Source organism: Dermacentor andersoni, chromosome 10 (genome assembly GCF_023375885.2).
Source record: "Dermacentor andersoni chromosome 10, qqDerAnde1_hic_scaffold, whole genome shotgun sequence".
In the NCBI taxonomy this organism is placed as follows: domain Eukaryota; kingdom Metazoa; phylum Arthropoda; class Arachnida; order Ixodida; family Ixodidae; genus Dermacentor; species Dermacentor andersoni.
The window spans coordinates 127,338,089-127,357,392 of record NC_092823.1 but is presented as its reverse complement, the minus strand read 5'-3'; the positions used below and the strand labels follow the sequence as shown (position 1 = coordinate 127,357,392).

The 19,304-nt window shown below is 42.0% G+C and overlaps 1 protein-coding gene across 1 annotated transcript in view; it reads right to left on the bottom strand.

The window, feature by feature from the left end:
- Positions 1–570: 570 nt before the first annotated feature.
- The window catches only part of LOC126543686 (cell cycle control protein 50A-like), a 39,591-nt gene continuing 20,857 nt past the window's right edge, over positions 571–19,304 (bottom strand). The window contains exon 9 of the mRNA XM_050190793.3: positions 571–1,238. The gene's annotated coding sequence lies outside the window, so the exon portion shown is untranslated. The remainder of the gene's footprint in view (positions 1,239–19,304) is intronic.

The window sequence follows — 19,304 nt, the reverse complement described above, 5'->3', positions numbered from 1 at the left end:
GTTATGTTACGGCGCAACCAAGAGTGGTGCCAGTCAGAAGACGATTTGACGTGTAGAGGTGGAATCGGTCTCGACAGCCATCTTCTTTATGCACCGTTCTCTCTCTTCTAAATGTTCTGAATACAGCTTTATGTGTGACTTCTTCAACGTAACAATACATTCGAAGGTAAAGTATCACAGGAGCCGGATCCGTAAGTATGACGCACCAGTAAAAATAATATGTTTACTCCGACGAAGGCCGGGCCCACGGCGGAAACATCAGTTTAATAACGAAAATCACTTTTACTTATGCGTCAACACCCCCTTCTATATATATATATATATATATATATATATATATATATATATATATATATATATATATATATATATATATATATATATAGCCCTGAAGTTAAAGTTCCCTTTAAGCAGTGGCTTTACCTCCGAGGTAATAATTTATTTGATTTCAACATACAATAGTAAATCAGGATGAGAAGTAAAGGACGGTTTAACTCAGGAGCTCGTATCGAAATACACGTGACTGGGGAAATCATTGTGCTCGGCAACTACTGCACTAAATTTGGAGGGGTTTGTAAAAAAGTTAGATATACTGACCGTGGGAACAATTTTTTATTTCTGCCGCTATTTTTTTCACAGAAGCCTATTGACCATTGGAACAAATTCATACAAGTTTTACATGGGCCAAATTTGTCGGGTTCATATGATCTAACAGACGCAGTCTACAGAAATGAGATATATCTTTTATTTGAGTCATGGATTTGTAAACCTCTTCCCTCAAACGAAAAGAAAACCTTTTTTTAAAGCTTACTGATGTTTGAGATATTTTTGTACGAAATTCAAAGTTCTAAATGAAAATCCAGCTTCGCATGGTTACTACAATTCAACTCTCCACAACGCTACAAATGCCACTCAAGTCGGTGCAACGCTCGCAAAAAAACCTTTTCTGCGTTTTACATGCAATAGAGCTTATAGGCTCAAAAATAAAGCAAACAAATAGGCGTAAATACGTAAATATATATTTTACACCGTGTGCCGACATGATGGTACCATGAGATGCGAGCGCTTTAGTGCAGTGCGTTTCAAGCTCGCGCGTGCACGTAATAACATGGTGCCGTCACTGACAAAAAATAAGCAAAGGAAAACGCTGATGAAGGAACGCAAGAATAGGTTGACGAAGTCTTCATGGAAACCCCGAGCATCTGGTGGGTCCCAGCATACAAGCGTAGAACTGGTCCCTGAAAAAAAAAGAAACAGTGATGAGAAATACATGCTAACATACTGTTGTTTGCATTAAGTCGTCGTTTGTAACAGTACTGCTACTACAAAGAAGAGCAGGGCGCATTTATTTCTAAAGGCTTTCTTCTTTAATTGGCCGAGTGAATATGGCAGAAATTGCTTTCTTTTTTGCTGTGCCTCGGTTTATAAGAGATGTTTTTCTATTGAGCAAAGAGTCAGTAAATTCGCCTAGAATCGCTAAGCGCGGACGCTTCTTGGCGGCAGGATCGGCGCTCCATTTAAATGGGAATAAAGATTTATTTTTTTTAATGTAAATCCAGCGTAGTTTGAGATCTCGTGTTCTCTTGTTTATTTTGCCTGCCTCAGCCATAGAATCGTATCAAGCTGATCAGTGAAGCAAGACAATACAAACAAAAGCAACCCTGCTTTCTACGGGTCTGCGCATGCGCATGCGCACCGTCATTAGTCAGCATAACGTGAAATTCCGAAACTTCTCCTTCAAAAGCGCAATAGGGCGCAACGAAAACAGCGGCCCCGGAACATCGGAATCGCACAACTTGAGGGTCGAGGCCACCATAGTTGCGGGTAGAATCTGCGATATGTCTGAAAACAGCATCAGCTCGAGAGTTGCAGCTCTGTGCGAGATAGAAATTTCTGGGCTCCTACGTGGTTATGATGCCGGTGGGAAGTTTTCGCGTTATTCCATTGCATTCGAAGGTATTTTTCTGCAATCCTGCATGTAAAAGAAATATTTATGCATGTCTACTGCACGGTGCTGTTTCTTTGTAGCATTCTCCTAAAAAAATTGAATGCAAATGACACCGATAGCCGCACAGAACTATGAAACAGTTTCCCCGTGCAGGTTAAAAATGAACTATTTCTTTTTCGGAAAATAATGTGGGTCCAATCAATGCCTGCATTTATACTATTCCATACATCGTTCATTCCACCTGGTGATGCGGGGAAAACAAATTGAGCAAATTTGTTTTCTACCGCATGATAACGTGTCTAAGCTGAAAAATATGTTCCAACTGCTGCAAAAAAAAAAAAAGTATTTTGACTCTTTTTCCTTCAAAGAAAATGGACGGCGTAAGAAATGTTACTTAAGGAAATAGTGATTAAGACTCAGAAGAAGTGATTTCCTTTATTGTCCAGTCGGGGAATGTGCGTTTTAACGTATGCTGATTGGTGGAAACTTTAGGAGATGAACCCAGCATACGTTGGTGATAGGAGAGGTCCAGTAATGTGGAAAGGTGTGCTAGTTGGTTATTGATCATCATAACTTGCTATGAAGCAGTGCACTGACACGGACACAGTGAAGACTGCGTGTCGTATTTTCTTGTGTGTCTTTACTGTGCCCGTGTCAGTGTGCTGCTTCACCAGCAAGGTATGATGAAAGGAGAGGTCTGTTCTTTTTTACGTAAACCTAACTGTATAAACACAATCTCATTCAGAACAAGTGGAAGCAAGGTTAATATATCTAGAGAGTATCACATGCGCCGCTGCTGGATTAGCAATTCTAGACGAAGGCACTGACTGTTTGCTCAATGGAAAAAAACATCTCGCATAAACCGAGGCAGAGCAAAAAAAGAAAAACAATTGCGACTACGACGCAACTACAACCAAGGTTCTGCTTACTCGTGGAGGAAATACTATACAAAGGCTCTCAACATAAACGCCATTACATATGTGCCTAATTTTTTAGGATTGGCGAGTGGAATGTAAAAGAATTACATTTTTTTGCATTTATCTCACTTTCAATAGTTCTGTGCTCAGTCCTCTCAGCCCTTAGAATGAAAAGGCCCAAATGTCAACGCAGTTACAATTTCTGTTTTCGGTTTACACTCCACCGCCGCCGATGAACAGCCAGCGAGGTTCCGACGACGCCACGGACTGGAAACGACCACAACGCCGCCGCCGGTCGAGACCGACACGACGCACGCCTCTGACGTCAACATCCATGACCTCGGAGATCGGAGCGGTGCACCTTCGTGCACGTATCTCGGTTTCCAGGAAACAAATAAAGCCTACGGCCCATTCAAACACTCGCGCAGCCACGTCTACTAATTTCCATGGAAGACGCTGGCACGGCGCATAAACATCACTCCACGTGCTAACGCACGTGCTGACGCCGATAAACGAGCAGGCAGAGAATAATTCTCTTGAAGAAAGGGAAAAACGGTAAGTCTGTAGCTGATGAAAATATTCGTTCCAGGAAGGTGAAATAGGTTGGCTCTAAAGCGCCGGTTCTTCGCATATATCACTCCCCGCGCATGCGCTGAGCATAACTTACGCATTAACTAACCGAACACGCACAGAAAAAATTTTGCGAAAGAAATGAAAAACGCCTACGAAAATATCATTTTTTGACGAAAAATAAAGCGTCTTGAAAGCGCCGGTACTCCGCATATATCAGTTCCCGGGCATGCGTAGAGGCCGTTTAACGCGATAAATAAACGATCAGGCAAAGAATAATTTTCCCCAAAAATGGAAAAAACACTAAGCGTATAGCCCATGAAAATATTTTCTCGACGAAAATAAGTGTCTTGAAAGCACCGGTATTCCGCATATATCAGTTCCCGGGCATGCGTAGAGGCCGTTTAACGCGATAAATGAATGATCAGGCAAAGAATAATTTTCCCCCAAAATGGAAAAAACACTAAGCCTATAGCCCATGAAAATATCATTTTTTCGACGAAAAATAAAGTGTCTGGAAAGCGCCAGTACTCCGCCTATATAAGTTCTCGGGCATGCGCAGAGGCCGTTTAACGCGATAAATAAACGATCAGGCAAAGAATAATTTTCCCCCCAAAATGGAAAAACACTAAGCCTATAGCCCATGAAAATATCATTTTTTGGACGAAAATAAAAGTGTCTTGAAAGCGCCGGTATTCCGCACATATCAGTTCTCGGGCATGCGTAGAGGCCGTTTAACGCGATAAATAAACGATCAGGCAAAGTATAATTTCCCCCCAAAATGGAAAAAACACTAAGCCTATATAGCCCATGAAAATATCATTTTTTCGACGAAAAATAAAGTGTGTTGAAAGCGCCGGTATTCCGCATATATCAGTTCCCGGGCATGCGTAGAGGCCGTTTAACGCGATAAATAAACGATCAGGCAAAGAATAATTTTCCCCCCAAAATGGAAAAAACACTAACCCTATAGCCCATGAAAATATCATTTTTACGACGAAAATAAAAGTGTCTTGAAAGCACCGGTATTCCGCATATATCAGTTCCCGGGCATGCGTAGAGGCCGTTTAACGCGATAAATAAACGACCAGGCAAAGAATAATTTTCCCGCCAAAATGGAAAAAACACTAAGCCTATAGCCCATGAAAATATCATTTTTTCGACGAAAAATAAAGTGTGTTGAAAGCGCCCGAACTCCGCATATATGAGTTCCCGGGCATGCGTAGAGGCCGTTTAACGCGATAAATAAACGATCGGGCAAAGAATAATTTTCCCCCCAAAATGGAAAAAACACTAAGCCTATAGCCCATGAAAATATCGTTTTTACGACGAAAATAAAAGTGTCTTGAAAGCACCGGTATTCCGCATATATCAGTTCCCGGGCATGCGTAGAGGCCGTTTAACGCGATAAATAAACGATCAGGCAAAGAATAATTTTCCCCCCAAAATGGAAAAAAACACTAAGCTATAGCCCATGAAAATATCATTTTTTCTAGGAAAAATAAAGTGCCTTGAAAGCGCTGGTACTCCGCATATATCAGTTCCCGGGCATGCGTAGAGGCCGTTTAACGCGATAAATAAACGATCGGGCAAAGAATAATTTTCCCCCCAAAATGGAAAAAAAACACTAAGCCTATAGCCCATGAAAATATCATGTTTTCGAGGAAAAATAAAGTGCCTTGAAAGCGCCGGTACTCCGCATATATCAGTTCCCGGGCATGCGTAGAGGCCGTTTAACGCGATAAATAAACGATCGGGCAAAGAATAATTTTCCCCCCAAAATGGAAAAAACACTAAGCCTATAGCCCATGAAAATATCATTTTTTCGAGGAAAAATAAAGTGCCTTGAAAGCGCCGGTACTCCGCATATATCAGTTCCCGGGCATGCGTAGAGGCCGTTTAACGCGATAAATAAACGATCGGGCAAAGAATAATTTTCCCCCCAAAATGGAAAAAACACAGCCTATAGCCCATGAAAATATCATTTTTTCGAGGAAAAATAAAGTGCCTTGAAAGCGCCGGTACTCCGCATATATCAGTTCCCGGGCATGCGTAGAGGCCGTTTAACGCGATAAATAAACGATCGGGCAAAGAATAATTTTCCCCCCAAAATGGAAAAAACACTAAGCCTATAGCCCATGAAAATATCATTTTTTCGAGGAAAAATAAAGTGCCTTGAAAGCGCCGGTACTCCGCATATATCAGTTCCCGGGCATGCGTAGAGGCCGTTTAACGCGATAAATAAACGATCGGGCAAAGAATAATTTTCCCCCCAAAATGGAAAAAACACTAAACCTATAGCCCATGAAAATATCATTTTTTCGAGGAAAAATAAAGTGCCTTGAAAGCTCCGGTACTCCGCATATATCAGTCCCCGGGCATGCGTAGAGGCCGTTTAACGCGATAAATAAACGATCGGGCAAAGAATAATTTTCCCCCCAAAATGGAAAAAACACTAAGCCTATAGCCCATGAAAATATCATTTTTTCGAGGAAAAATAAAGTGCCTTGAAAGCGCCGGTACTCCGCATATATCAGTTCCCGGGCATGCGTAGAGGCCGTTTAACGCGATAAATAAACGATCGGGCAAAGAATAATTTTCCCCCCAAAATGGAAAAAACACTAAACCTATAGCCCATGAAAATATCATTTTTTCGAGGAAAAATAAAGTGCCTTGAAAGCTCCGGTACTCCGCATATATCAGTTCCCGGGCATGCGTAGAGGCCGTTTAACGCGATAAATAAACGATCGGGCAAAGAATAATTTTCCCCCCAAAATGGAAAAAACACTAAACCTATAGCCCATGAAAATATCATTTTTTCGAGGAAAAATAAAGTGCCTTGAAAGCTCCGGTACTCCGCATATATCAGTTCCCGGGCATGCGTAGAGGCCGTTTAACGCGATAAATAAACGATCGGGCAAAGAATAATTTTCCCCCCAAAATGGAAAAAACACTAAGCCTATATAGCCCATGAAAATATCATTTTTTCGAGGAAAAATAAAGTGCCTTGAAAGCGCCGGCACTCCGCATATATCAGTTCCCGGGCATGCGTAGAGGCCGTTTAACGCGATAAATAAACGATCGGGCAAAGAATAATTTTCCCCCCAAAATGGAAAAAAAACACTAAGCCTATAGCCCATGAAAATATCATGTTTTCGAGGAAAAATAAAGTGCCTTGAAAGCGCCGGTACTCCGCATATATCAGTTCCCGGGCATGCGTAGAGGCCGTTTAACGCGATAAATAAACGATCGGGCAAAGAATAATTTTCCCCCCAAAATGGAAAAAACACTAAGCCTATAGCCCATGAAAATATCATTTTTTCGAGGAAAAATAAAGTGCCTTGAAAGCGCCGGTACTCCGCATATATCAGTTCCCGGGCATGCGTAGAGGCCGTTTAACGCGATAAATAAACGATCGGGCAAAGAATAATTTTCCCCCCAAAATGGAAAAAACACAGCCTATAGCCCATGAAAATATCATTTTTTCGAGGAAAAATAAAGTGCCTTGAAAGCGCCGGTACTCCGCATATATCAGTTCCCGGGCATGCGTAGAGGCCGTTTAACGCGATAAATAAACGATCGGGCAAAGAATAATTTTCCCCCCAAAATGGAAAAAACACTAAGCCTATAGCCCATGAAAATATCATTTTTTCGAGGAAAAATAAAGTGCCTTGAAAGCGCCGGTACTCCGCATATATCAGTTCCCGGGCATGCGTAGAGGCCGTTTAACGCGATAAATAAACGATCGGGCAAAGAATAATTTTCCCCCCAAAATGGAAAAAACACTAAACCTATAGCCCATGAAAATATCATTTTTTCGAGGAAAAATAAAGTGCCTTGAAAGCTCCGGTACTCCGCATATATCAGTCCCCGGGCATGCGTAGAGGCCGTTTAACGCGATAAATAAACGATCGGGCAAAGAATAATTTTCCCCCCAAAATGGAAAAAACACTAAGCCTATAGCCCATGAAAATATCATTTTTTCGAGGAAAAATAAAGTGCCTTGAAAGCGCCGGTACTCCGCATATATCAGTTCCCGGGCATGCGTAGAGGCCGTTTAACGCGATAAATAAACGATCGGGCAAAGAATAATTTTCCCCCCAAAATGGAAAAAACACTAAACCTATAGCCCATGAAAATATCATTTTTTCGAGGAAAAATAAAGTGCCTTGAAAGCTCCGGTACTCCGCATATATCAGTTCCCGGGCATGCGTAGAGGCCGTTTAACGCGATAAATAAACGATCGGGCAAAGAATAATTTTCCCCCCAAAATGGAAAAAACACTAAACCTATAGCCCATGAAAATATCATTTTTTCGAGGAAAAATAAAGTGCCTTGAAAGCTCCGGTACTCCGCATATATCAGTTCCCGGGCATGCGTAGAGGCCGTTTAACGCGATAAATAAACGATCGGGCAAAGAATAATTTTCCCCCCAAAATGGAAAAAACACTAAGCCTATATAGCCCATGAAAATATCATTTTTTCGAGGAAAAATAAAGTGCCTTGAAAGCGCCGGCACTCCGCATATATCAGTTCCCGGGCATGCGTAGAGGCCGTTTAACGCGATAAATAAACGATCAGGCAAAGAATAATTTTCCCCCCAAAATGGAAAAAACACTAAGCCTATAGCCCATGAAAATATCATTTTTTCGAGGAAAAATAAAGTGCCTTGAAAGCGCGGGTACTCCGCATATATCAGTTCCCGGGCATGCGTAGAGGCCGTTTAACGCGATAAATAAACGATCGGGCAAAGAATAATTTTCCCCCCAAAATGGAAAAAACACTAAGCCTATAGCCCATGAAAATATGATTTTTTTCGAGGAAAAATAAAGTGCCTTGAAAGCGCCGGTACTCCGCATATATCAGTTCCCGGGCATGCGTAGAGGCCGTTTAACGCGATAAATAAACGATCGGGCAAAGAATAATTTTCCCCCCAAAATGGAAAAAACACTAAGCCTATAGCCCATGAAAATATCATTTTTTCGAGGAAAAATAAAGTGCCTTGAAAGCGCCGGTACTCCGCATATATCAGTTCCCGGGCATGCGTAGAGGCCGTTTAACGCGATAAATAAACGATCAGGCAAAGAATAATTTTCCCCCCAAAATGGAAAAAAAGACTAAGCCTATAGCCCATGAAAATATGATTTTTTTCGAGGAAAAATAAAGTGCCTTGAAAGCGCCGGTACTCCGCATATATCAGTTCCCGGGCATGCGTAGAGGCCGTTTAACGCGATAAATAAACGATCGGGCAAAGAATAATTTTCCCCCCAAAATGGAAAAAACACTAAGCCTATAGCCCATGAAAATATCATTTTTTCGAGGAAAAATAAAGTGCCTTGAAAGCGCCGGTACTCCGCATATATCAGTTCCCGGGCATGCGCAGAGGCCGTTTAACGCGATAAATAAACGATCGGGCAAAGAATAATTTTCCCCCCAAAATGGAAAAAACACAGCCTATAGCCCATGAAAATATCATTTTTTCGAGGAAAAATAAAGTGCCTTGAAAGCGCCGGTACTCCGCATATATCAGTTCCCGGGCATGCGTAGAGGCCGTTTAACGCGATAAATAAACGATCGGGCAAAGAATAATTTTCCCCCCAAAATGGAAAAAACACTAAGCCTATAGCCCATGAAAATATCATTTTTTCGAGGAAAAATAAAGTGCCTTGAAAGCGCCGGTACTCCGCATATATCAGTTCCCGGGCATGCGTAGAGGCCGTTTAACGCGATAAATAAACGATCGGGCAAAGAATAATTTTCCCCCCAAAATGGAAAAAACACAGCCTATAGCCCATGAAAATATGATTTTTTTCGAGGAAAAATAAAGTGCCTTGAAAGCGCCGGTACTCCGCATATATCAGTTCCCGGGCATGCGTAGAGGCCGTTTAACGCGATAAATAAACGATCGGGCAAAGAATAATTTTCCCCCCAAAATGGAAAAAACACTAAGCCTATAGCCCATGAAAATATCATTTTTTCGAGGAAAAATAAAGTGCCTTGAAAGCGCCGGTACTCCGCATATATCAGTTCCCGGGCATGCGTAGAGGCCGTTTAACGCGATAAATAAACGATCGGGCAAAGAATAATTTTCCCCCCAAAATGGAAAAAACACTAAGCCTATAGCCCATGAAAATATCATTTTTTCGAGGAAAAATAAAGTGCCTTGAAAGCGCCGGTACTCCGCATATATCAGTCCCCGGGCATGCGTAGAGGCCGTTTAACGCGATAAATAAACGATCGGGCAAAGAATAATTTTCCCCCCAAAATGGAAAAAACACTAAGCCTATAGCCCATGAAAATATCATTTTTTCGAGGAAAAATAAAGTGCCTTGAAAGCGCCGGTACTCCGCATATATCAGTTCCCGGGCATGCGTAGAGGCCGTTTAACGCGATAAATAAACGATCGGGCAAAGAATAATTTTCCCCCCAAAATGGAAAAAACACTAAGCCTATAGCCCATGAAAATATCATTTTTTCGAGGAAAAATAAAGTGCCTTGAAAGCGCCGGTACTCCGCATATATCAGTTCCCGGGCATGCGTAGAGGCCGTTTAACGCGATAAATAAACGATCGGGCAAAGAATAATTTTCCCCCCAAAATGGAAAAAACACTAAGCCTATAGCCCATGAAAATATCATTTTTTCGAGGAAAAATAAAGTGCCTTGAAAGCTCCGGTACTCCGCATATATCAGTCCCCGGGCATGCGTAGAGGCCGTTTAACGCGATAAATAAACGATCGGGCAAAGAATAATTTTCCCCCCAAAATGGAAAAAACACTAAGCCTATAGCCCATGAAAATATCATTTTTTCGAGGAAAAATAAAGTGCCTTGAAAGCGCCGGTACTCCGCATATATCAGTTCCCGGGCATGCGTAGAGGCCGTTTAACGCGATAAATAAACGATCGGGCAAAGAATAATTTTCCCCCCAAAATGGAAAAAACACTAAACCTATAGCCCATGAAAATATCATTTTTTCGAGGAAAAATAAAGTGCCTTGAAAGCTCCGGTACTCCGCATATATCAGTTCCCGGGCATGCGTAGAGGCCGTTTAACGCGATAAATAAACGATCGGGCAAAGAATAATTTTCCCCCCAAAATGGAAAAAAACACTAAACCTATAGCCCATGAAAATATCATTTTTTCGAGGAAAAATAAAGTGCCTTGAAAGCTCCGGTACTCCGCATATATCAGTTCCCGGGCATGCGTAGAGGCCGTTTAACGCGATAAATAAACGATCGGGCAAAGAATAATTTTCCCCCCAAAATGGAAAAAACACTAAGCCTATATAGCCCATGAAAATATCATTTTTTCGAGGAAAAATAAAGTGCCTTGAAAGCGCCGGCACTCCGCATATATCAGTTCCCGGGCATGCGTAGAGGCCGTTTAACGCGATAAATAAACGATCAGGCAAAGAATAATTTTCCCCCCAAAATGGAAAAAACACTAAGCCTATAGCCCATGAAAATATCATTTTTTCGAGGAAAAATAAAGTGCCTTGAAAGCGCGGGTACTCCGCATATATCAGTTCCCGGGCATGCGTAGAGGCCGTTTAACGCGATAAATAAACGATCGGGCAAAGAATAATTTTCCCCCCAAAATGGAAAAAACACTAAGCCTATAGCCCATGAAAATATGATTTTTTTCGAGGAAAAATAAAGTGCCTTGAAAGCGCCGGTACTCCGCATATATCAGTTCCCGGGCATGCGTAGAGGCCGTTTAACGCGATAAATAAACGATCGGGCAAAGAATAATTTTCCCCCCAAAATGGAAAAAACACTAAGCCTATAGCCCATGAAAATATCATTTTTTCGAGGAAAAATAAAGTGCCTTGAAAGCGCCGGTACTCCGCATATATCAGTTCCCGGGCATGCGTAGAGGCCGTTTAACGCGATAAATAAACGATCAGGCAAAGAATAATTTTCCCCCCAAAATGGAAAAAAAGACTAAGCCTATAGCCCATGAAAATATGATTTTTTTCGAGGAAAAATAAAGTGCCTTGAAAGCGCCGGTACTCCGCATATATCAGTTCCCGGGCATGCGTAGAGGCCGTTTAACGCGATAAATAAACGATCGGGCAAAGAATAATTTTCCCCCCAAAATGGAAAAAACACTAAGCCTATAGCCCATGAAAATATCATTTTTTCGAGGAAAAATAAAGTGCCTTGAAAGCGCCGGTACTGCGCATATATCAGTTCCCGGGCATGCGTAGAGGCCGTTTAACGCGATAAATAAACGATCGGGCAAAGAATAATTTTCCCCCCAAAATGGAAAAAACACAGCCTATAGCCCATGAAAATATCATTTTTTCGAGGAAAAATAAAGTGCCTTGAAAGCGCCGGTACTCCGCATATATCAGTTCCCGGGCATGCGTAGAGGCCGTTTAACGCGATAAATAAACGATCGGGCAAAGAATAATTTTCCCCCCAAAATGGAAAAAACACTAAGCCTATAGCCCATGAAAATATCATTTTTTCGAGGAAAAATAAAGTGCCTTGAAAGCGCCGGTACTCCGCATATATCAGTTCCCGGGCATGCGTAGAGGCCGTTTAACGCGATAAATAAACGATCGGGCAAAGAATAATTTTCCCCCCAAAATGGAAAAAACACTAAGCCTATAGCCCATGAAAATATGATTTTTTTCGAGGAAAAATAAAGTGCCTTGAAAGCGCCGGTACTCCGCATATATCAGTTCCCGGGCATGCGTAGAGGCCGTTTAACGCGATAAATAAACGATCGGGCAAAGAATAATTTTCCCCCCAAAATGGAAAAAACACTAAGCCTATAGCCCATGAAAATATCATTTTTTCGAGGAAAAATAAAGTGCCTTGAAAGCGCCGGTACTCCGCATATATCAGTTCCCGGGCATGCGTAGAGGCCGTTTAACGCGATAAATAAACGATCGGGCAAAGAATAATTTTCCCCCCAAAATGGAAAAAACACAGCCTATAGCCCATGAAAATATGATTTTTTTCGAGGAAAAATAAAGTGCCTTGAAAGCGCCGGTACTCCGCATATATCAGTTCCCGGGCATGCGTAGAGGCCGTTTAACGCGATAAATAAACGATCGGGCAAAGAATAATTTTCCCCCCAAAATGGAAAAAACACTAAGCCTATAGCCCATGAAAATATCATTTTTTCGAGGAAAAATAAAGTGCCTTGAAAGCGCCGGTACTCCGCATATATCAGTTCCCGGGCATGCGTAGAGGCCGTTTAACGCGATAAATAAACGATCGGGCAAAGAATAATTTTCCCCCCAAAATGGAAAAAACACAGCCTATAGCCCATGAAAATATCATTTTTTCGAGGAAAAATAAAGTGCCTTGAAAGCGCCGGTACTCCGCATATATCAGTTCCCGGGCATGCGTAGAGGCCGTTTAACGCGATAAATAAACGATCGGGCAAAGAATAATTTTCCCCCCAAAATGGAAAAAACACAAGCCTATAGCCCATGAAAATATCATTTTTTCGAGGAAAAATAAAGTGCCTTGAAAGCGCCGGTACTCCGCATATATCAGTTCCCGGGCATGCGTAGAGGCCGTTTAACGCGATAAATAAACGATCGGGCAAAGAATAATTTTCCCCCCCAAAATGGAAAAAACACTAAACCTATAGCCCATGAAAATATCATTTTTTCGAGGAAAAATAAAGTGCCTTGAAAGCTCCGGTACTCCGCATATATCAGTCCCCGGGCATGCGTAGAGGCCGTTTAACGCGATAAATAAACGATCGGGCAAAGAATAATTTTCCCCCCAAAATGGAAAAAACACTAAGCCTATAGCCCATGAAAATATCATTTTTTCGAGGAAAAATAAGGTGCCTTGAAAGCGCCGGTACTCCGCATATATCAGTTCCCGGGCATGCGTAGAGGCCGTTTAACGCGATAAATAAACGATCGGGCAAAGAATAATTTTCCCCCCAAAATGGAAAAAACACTAAACCTATAGCCCATGAAAATATCATTTTTTCGAGGAAAAATAAAGTGCCTTGAAAGCTCCGGTACTCCGCATATATCAGTTCCCGGGCATGCGTAGAGGCCGTTTAACGCGATAAATAAACGATCGGGCAAAGAATAATTTTCCCCCCAAAATGGAAAAAACACTAAACCTATAGCCCATGAAAATATCATTTTTTCGAGGAAAAATAAAGTGCCTTGAAAGCTCCGGTACTGCGCATATATCAGTTCCCGGGCATGCGTAGAGGCCGTTTAACGCGATAAATAAACGATCGGGCAAAGAATAATTTTCCCCCCAAAATGGAAAAAACACTAAGCCTATATAGCCCATGAAAATATCATTTTTTCGAGGAAAAATAAAGTGCCTTGAAAGCGCCGGCACTCCGCATATATCAGTTCCCGGGCATGCGTAGAGGCCGTTTAACGCGATAAATAAACGATCAGGCAAAGAATAATTTTCCCCCCAAAATGGAAAAAACACTAAGCCTATAGCCCATGAAAATATCATTTTTTCGAGGAAAAATAAAGTGCCTTGAAAGCGCGGGTACTCCGCATATATCAGTTCCCGGGCATGCGTAGAGGCCGTTTAACGCGATAAATAAACGATCGGGCAAAGAATAATTTTCCCCCCAAAATGGAAAAAACACTAAGCCTATAGCCCATGAAAATATCATGTTTTCGAGGAAAAATAAAGTGTCTTGAAAGCACCGGTATTCCGCATATATCAGTTCCCGGGCATGCGTAGAGGCCGTTTAACGCGATAAATAAACGATCAGGCAAAGAATAATTTTCCCCCCAAAATGGAAAAAAAGACTAAGCCTATAGCCCATGAAAATATGATTTTTTTCGAGGAAAAATAAAGTGCCTTGAAAGCGCCGGTACTCCGCATATATCAGTTCCCGGGCATGCGTAGAGGCCGTTTAACGCGATAAATAAACGATCGGGCAAAGAATAATTTTCCCCCCAAAATGGAAAAAACACAGCCTATAGCCCATGAAAATATGATTTTTTTCGAGGAAAAATAAAGTGCCTTGAAAGCGCCGGTACTCCGCATATATCAGTTCCCGGGCATGCGTAGAGGCCGTTTAACGCGATAAATAAACGATCGGGCAAAGAATAATTTTCCCCCCAAAATGGAAAAAACACTAAGCCTATAGCCCATGAAAATATCATTTTTTCGAGGAAAAATAAAGTGCCTTGAAAGCGCCGGTACTCCGCATATATCAGTTCCCGGGCATGCGTAGAGGCCGTTTAACGCGATAAATAAACGATCGGGCAAAGAATAATTTTCCCCCCAAAATGGAAAAAACACAGCCTATAGCCCATGAAAATATCATTTTTTCGAGGAAAAATAAAGTGCCTTGAAAGCGCCGGTACTCCGCATATATCAGTTCCCGGGCATGCGTAGAGGCCGTTTAACGCGATAAATAAACGATCGGGCAAAGAATAATTTTCCCCCCAAAATGGAAAAAACACTAAGCCTATAGCCCATGAAAATATCATTTTTTCGAGGAAAAATAAAGTGCCTTGAAAGCGCCGGTACTCCGCATATATCAGTTCCCGGGCATGCGTAGAGGCCGTTTAACGCGATAAATAAACGATCGGGCAAAGAATAATTTTCCCCCCCAAAATGGAAAAAACACTAAACCTATAGCCCATGAAAATATCATTTTTTCGAGGAAAAATAAAGTGCCTTGAAAGCTCCGGTACTCCGCATATATCAGTCCCCGGGCATGCGTAGAGGCCGTTTAACGCGATAAATAAACGATCGGGCAAAGAATAATTTTCCCCCCAAAATGGAAAAAACACTAAGCCTATAGCCCATGAAAATATCATTTTTTCGAGGAAAAATAAAGTGCCTTGAAAGCGCCGGTACTCCGCATATATCAGTTCCCGGGCATGCGTAGAGGCCGTTTAACGCGATAAATAAACGATCGGGCAAAGAATAATTTTCCCCCCAAAATGGAAAAAACACTAAACCTATAGCCCATGAAAATATCATTTTTTCGAGGAAAAATAAAGTGCCTTGAAAGCTCCGGTACTCCGCATATATCAGTTCCCGGGCATGCGTAGAGGCCGTTTAACGCGATAAATAAACGATCGGGCAAAGAATAATTTTCCCCCCAAAATGGAAGAAACACTAAACCTATAGCCCATGAAAATATCATTTTTTCGAGGAAAAATAAAGTGCCTTGAAAGCTCCGGTACTGCGCATATATCAGTTCCCGGGCATGTGTAGAGGCCGTTTAACGCGATAAATAAACGATCGGGCAAAGAATAATTTTCCCCCCAAAATGGAAAAAACACTAAGCCTATATAGCCCATGAAAATATCATTTTTTCGAGGAAAAATAAAGTGCCTTGAAAGCGCCGGCACTCCGCATATATCAGTTCCCGGGCATGCGTAGAGGCCGTTTAACGCGATAAATAAACGATCAGGCAAAGAATAATTTTCCCCCCAAAATGGAAAAAACACTAAGCCTATAGCCCATGAAAATATCATTTTTTCGAGGAAAAATAAAGTGCCTTGAAAGCGCGGGTACTCCGCATATATCAGTTCCCGGGCATGCGTAGAGGCCGTTTAACGCGATAAATAAACGATCGGGCAAAGAATAATTTTCCCCCCAAAATGGAAAAAACACTAAGCCTATAGCCCATGAAAATATCATTTTTTCGAGGAAAAATAAAGTGTCTTGAAAGCACCGGTATTCCGCATATATCAGTTCCCGGGCATGCGTAGAGGCCGTTTAACGCGATAAATAAACGATCGGGCAAAGAATAATTTTCCCCCCAAAATGGAAAAAACACTAAGCCTATAGCCCATGAAAATATCATTTTTTCGAGGAAAAATAAAGTGCCTTGAAAGCGCCGGTACTCCGCATATATCAGTTCCCGGGCATGCGTAGAGGCCGTTTAACGCGATAAATAAACGATCGGGCAAAGAATAATTTTCCCCCCAAAATGGAAAAAACACTAAGCCTATAGCCCATGAAAATATGATTTTTTCGAGGAAAAATAAAGTGCCTTGAAAGCGCCGGTACTCCGCATATATCAGTTCCCGGGCATGCGTAGAGGCCGTTTAACGCGATAAATAAACGATCAGGCAAAGAATAATTTTCCCCCCAAAATGGAAAAAACACTAAGCCTATATAGCCCATGAAAATATCATTTTTTCGAGGAAAAATAAAGTGCCTTGAAAGCGCCGGTACTCCGCATATATCAGTTCCCGGGCATGCGTAGAGGCCGTTTAACGCGATAAATAAACGATCAGGCAAAGAATAATTTTCCCCCCAAAATGGAAAAAACACTAAGCCTATAGCCCATGAAAATATCATTTTTTCGAGGAAAAATAAAGTGCCTTGAAAGCGCCGGTACTCCGCATATATCAGTTCCCGGGCATGCGTAGAGGCCGTTTAACGCGATAAATAAACGATCGGGCAAAGAATAATTTTCCCCCCAAAATGGAAAAAACACTAAGCCTATAGCCCATGAAAATATGATTTTTTCGAGGAAAAATAAAGTGCCTTGAAAGCGCCGGTACTCCGCATATATCAGTTCCCGGGCATGCGTAGAGGCCGTTTAACGCGATAAATAAACGATCGGGCAAAGAATAATTTTCCCCCCAAAATGGAAAAAACACTAAGCCTATAGCCCATGAAAATATCATTTTTTCGAGGAAAAATAAAGTGCCTTGAAAGCGCCGGTACTCCGCATATATCAGTTCCCGGGCATGCGTAGAGGCCGTTTAACGCGATAAATAAACGATCAGGCAAAGAATAATTTTCCCCCCAAAATGGAAAAAACACTAAGCCTATAGCCCACGAAAATACTGGTTTAAGACAGGTTAAAAATATAAACGAACAGGTTTTGAGTGCCAAAACGGATTTCTTATTATGGTGCACGCCGTAGCGGAGGACTCCGCAAATTGGGACCACCTGGGGTTCTTAAAGTGCACTTAATTCAATGTACACGGGTGTTTCCTCATTTTGCCCCCATAGAAATGTGGCCGCCGTGGGTGGGATTCGATCCCGCAACCTCGTGCTCTGCAGCCGAATACCATAGCCGCTGAGCAACCTCGGCGGTTTGTTGGAGACGGGTAAAATAAGTTCTCTCGAATGCGCTACTCCGTCTTGTATCTTACTCCCTACGGAAGCGCCCGGACGGCGGTTCCCGCGAAAAGTAAACGATTAACCACAAGTTTCTTTGCTAAAAAAGGAAGAACGGTAAGTCTACAGCCCGTGAAAATATTGGTTTCCAACAGGTTAAAAAATTTAAGTATGGTGTTTTACGTGCCAAAACCAGTTTCTGATTATGAGGCACGCCGTAGTGGATGACTGCAGAAATTTCGGCCACCTGGGGTTCCTTTACGTGCACCTAAATCTATGTACAAGGGTGTTTCCGCATTTTGCCCCCATCGAAATGTGGCCGCCGTGGCCGGGATTCGATCCCGCAACCTCGTGGTCTGTAGTCCAGCACCATAACCACTGAGCAACCACAGCTTTTTTTCTTTGTTACCTTTTGATAAACATTTTACAAATAACAATGGCAGACAAAGTATAGATCAAAATCCCTGACCATTCCACTAGTTCATATGTCCCAAGATGGCTTAATTTCGGCCAATTGATCAAAAACAGTAATCCATTGCGGAGGATCATATAGTGCTTTATAAAAATCTCGTATATAGACAACAGCTTCTAGTAATAGTATTTTGCAGATTGTGCATTCAAATGCGCATTTCTGACGTCCATTCTTGTTCGCCAGATGTGTATGCACATCGCCATGAACATATCACTGGGCATACCCTCTGGTTCAGCACGAGGTAAGTACCGAATTCCGAAAAGGCTTGAAGGCAGGTCTTTTCTTAAAGTGTTTGGAAGTACATCCCATAGGAACATGGCGTCATGGCAATCAACAAAAACATGTTGAATTGTTTCCAGTTTTCTACAAATTGGGCAACTGTCAGACCATAGCACGAAGAGACATTTTCTCTGTAACCATGGCTTCACAGGGAGTGTACCGCTATGCAGTAGGAAAAAGGAAGATTTCATTGATGGTTTCACCGGCATTCGCTTAATACGCTTGAGGACGTGACGCTCAGGGCCTAGCTGGTACAACCCATGGTACACAGGAATCGGCAAAAGAACATCAAGCAGGTCTTTGAATAAACGCTTACGTGCCACATTCCTTTGGTACCTGTGGGAGACTCTTGCCCTACAAATCTGCACAGAGGATACAACTTCTCGTAGGTAGCGAGATAAGACTGCTGGTCTAAAAAAAATCACTGATACTACGCAGTCTGGCACGGAGCATTGTAATCGCTCTTCGATTACTGTTCGAACAAAAGCGTCAGCCTGTTCACTCAAGAAGAAAAACCTCGTCACAATCTGCTTGAAAATAAATGGGATAGTCCCAAGCACCCGTTCCTGACTTTATGAAAATGGCTGCAACGGCTCATGTGCTTCCAAGTGAACACCCAGATATAAACTGCAAGGACGCTACACAGTTCTTTGTACAGATACTCCAGTAATGCTTATGACCTGTAGGAAATAATAAAACTTAGCAGTTAGAAGCATATTACAAACCGCAGCTCTTGATAACACAGAAAAATTGTCCTCCCCATTTTTCTGTTTATAATTTAACTCTTCTTGCTGCATCTGCCCAATAGTCCTCGCTTTCCTAATAGTGTTTTAGTGGAACTCCGAAATAGCTATCAAGAGTGTTGCTCCATTGTATGTTGCATAACGTGTCTGGAGCGTGTTCCCAGTAGCCATGCCAGAAACCAAAACATTTTGGCCAGCTAATTACAGTTCCTGTTGCTGTGCGAAAATCCTCAGGCTTTTCTACAACTTCACGCACGCTTTTTTCATCTGCGCAAAAGGCTGCTATATCGTCAGCATATGTAAAGACCTTACCTTCACT